Source organism: Triticum dicoccoides, chromosome 7B (genome assembly GCF_002162155.2).
Source record: "Triticum dicoccoides isolate Atlit2015 ecotype Zavitan chromosome 7B, WEW_v2.0, whole genome shotgun sequence".
Lineage (NCBI taxonomy): Eukaryota > Viridiplantae > Streptophyta > Magnoliopsida > Poales > Poaceae > Triticum > Triticum dicoccoides.
This window is the reverse complement of record NC_041393.1, coordinates 623252742-623256179: the sequence shown is the minus strand read 5'-3', so window position 1 is coordinate 623256179 and position 3438 is coordinate 623252742.

Here is a 3438-nt window from a genome sequence, read left to right as displayed (position 1 = left end):
GAGAGAAAGCGGAACGGTCGTCAACTAGTAATGATCAAGAAGTGATCCTGAACTCCTACTTACGTCAAACATAACCCAGAAACCGTATTCACTTCCCGGACTCCGCCGAAAAGAGACCATCACAGCTACACACACGGTTGATGCGTTTTAATTCGGATCTGGTGTCAAGTATCTACAACCGGACATTAACAAATTCCCATCTGCCTATAACTGCAGGCACGGCTTTCGAAATATTATACCCTGCAGGGGTGTCCCAACTTAGCCCATGATAAGCTCTCGCGATCAACGAAGGATATACCTTCTCCCAGGAAGACCCGATCAGACTCGGAATCCCGGTTTACAAGACATTTCAACAATGGTAAAACAAGACCAGCAAAGCCGCCCGATGCACCGACAAATCCCGATAGGAGCTGCACATATCTCGTTCTTAGGGCAACACTGGATGAGACATCCTATGAGTAAAACCAGACCTCGAGTTGCCCCGAGGTGGCCCTGCAGTCTACTCGGTTCGGACCAACACTTAGACAAGCACTGGCCCGGGGGGGCTAAAATAAAGATGACCCTTGGGTTGGCCGACCCAAGGGAAAGGTATAGGTGGTGGTGAGGCAAATGGTAAAACAAAGGTTGGGCCTTGCTGGAGGAGTTTTATTCAAAGCGAACTGTCGAGGGGGTCCCATAAATCACCCGACCACGTAAGAAACGCAAAATCCAGGAACATAACACCGGTATGACGGAAACTAGGGCAGCAAGAGTGGAACAAAACACCAGGAAAAAGTCCGAGTCTTCCATCCTTTACCAAGTATATAGATGCATTAATAATATAAGAGATATTGTGATATCCCAAACATAAACCTGTCCACCATGGAGAAATCTTCAACTTCACCTGCAACTAGCAACGCTATAAGAGGGGCTGAGCAAAAGCGGTAACATAGCCAAACAACGGTTTGCATGGGAAAGGTGTCAAAGGTTAGAGGTTCATGGCAATTTGGGATGGCTTGATAAACAGGTGATAGGTAGCGCAGCAAAGCGATAGAACGAAGCAACTAGCATAGCAATGATAGTAGTGAGATCCAGGGTAGCGGTCATCTTGCCTGAAGTCCCGCAAGGAAGAAGAACGAGTCCATGAAGAAGATGAATGGATGAAGCCGAACCAAGCGTAGACGAACGAATCCTCACAATCGCAACGAAACAGAAACTAACAAGAAGCACACAACATAGTAAACACACCACACATGAACAAGGCATGATGCACAACAAGCATGATGCATGACAAGGCTACATGAAGCTACTCATGGCAAGAGATGATGCAAACAAGAGCAACACATCAAGGCAAGTTTAAATGAGGCCGGGAACAACATATAACAATTCCGGTAAGTCCTCATATGCATATTTCGAAGTTGGTCCAGATCTGAATAAACCTTATGTTCAAGTTGTTAAACAGCAAGTTAAGATGCACCAAGATGATCTACACGAGATTCTAGTCAAGTTACATATAAAGTTCATTTAGTTCGGAGCTACGTCCTAGAAGATATGAGCAAAATAAGTTAAACATGGCATTGATGCAAAATGCACTCAAACATCAAGCAAACACCTCAAAACATGGATGCAACATGATAATATGAAACTACATGCAAAAACAAGCAAGTTTCATGTAGAGCACGCTCAAAACGGAGCAACGGTGCAACACACACATGTTATACAAGTTTAAAGGACAAGTTGTCCAAAACAGCGACTAGGCATATTGCAAGCATCAAAACAACATGCTACAGCACCTCAATATGAAAACAAAAGGCATGGACATGATGTACAGGTAAAGCATTACAAAACATGAACACTGAGCTATCTCTGGAAATCACTAGAACATGCTCAAACACACATGGTAAGATTGCAAGTAATAACAATTTCAGACTTTGCAGAAAATAACATCACGATGCAATGTTTAGAGCTATCAAACAGCATGTTACAGGAACTTATCATGGCAAACAAATGCATGGCATGAATCTACTCAAAGCATAGATCAAAAGTCCCTTACTGACTATAAGCCAAAAAGGAACGGAAAATATGATGGCACCCATGTAAACATGGCAAGTTATAATACAGATTCAAACATGGCAGGAACATAATTATGAAGGCATGTAGATGAGCTTGTGAAACTCACTACAGATCATTACATGGCATGGCAAGGCAATCAACAGTAAGAAGGCATGTTTGTGAAGCTAATCATGGCAAGAGGAAGGTCATAGGGTGTATGGAACACTAGCAACAATCATGGTAACAACTGACTTAATGTTAACAGGCTGACAACAACATTATGAAGCAACTTTGGAGCAAGATATGAACAAGCTACAGCAAGATATAATTGCAACCAGGGGCATGAATGGATATAGCATAACATGTAGAACAAAACATGTTTAGTGATCATCTCCAGATTATGCATAGAATGATTTGTAGCAGAAGGTTTACATAGCATCACGAAATAACAGATTCAGCCTAGTAAAACAGCAACATCAAGTACACTACTTAACAAGCTCGATTCACTCACCACAAGTCATTGCATGGCAAGATAAGCATAGCATCATCAAGAAGACATGTTTATCAAACAAACCAAGGCAAGAACAAGTTCATAGCATGCAAGGATCAACTACAACAACCTTGGCAAAATTGAATAACATGTAAACAATCTGCCAGGAAACATTTTGAAGCAAAAGTAGAGCACGAAAATGACATGCTAGACAACTCCATAATTGCAACCAGAGGCATGAATGGAGAGACAACAACCATATGTTCAAAACATCCTTACTGAAGTATCTCAAATTGTGCATGGATCTCTCTGTAGCATCAAGTTTACATGGCATCAAAATAACAGCAGAACAGGGACTAAAATCAGTAACATCATGATGCCTAGTTTGCATGCTTGTGCTAGTCACCACATTGATCACAAAAATAAATGGTAAGCACCTCTGTAAAGAAGACATGGCATAGTTCAAAATACATGTAGACATCAACCTCATAGGATGCACACATCAATCATGGCAAAAATAACAAAAGAGCTCGTTCTGATAACAAACAGCAGATAACATCATGAAGCACTCTTGCAACGATGATTCAGGCATCAAGATGACCTCAAATGAATATGATGCAATGAAATGAAATGATGTACTCCTTGAGACGAACAATTTGACATATTACACGCACGAAACGGAGCTACGGATGCAGAGATACAATGTGATGAACATGGCATGAAAATTACACAGATCCAGGGACTTGGGAAAAATTCGGGGAGGGGAAAGTCAACCTCGTGCACGGATTCCGAGGCAGGGCCGGATCTCGCCGGAGAAGGCGGCCGGAGCAGTGGGGAAGGGCGGCGCCGGCGTGGAGGGCTCGGGGTGGCTTGGCGGAGGCGGATCCGGCCGGTCCCGTCCCGAATCCGGCCGGGAA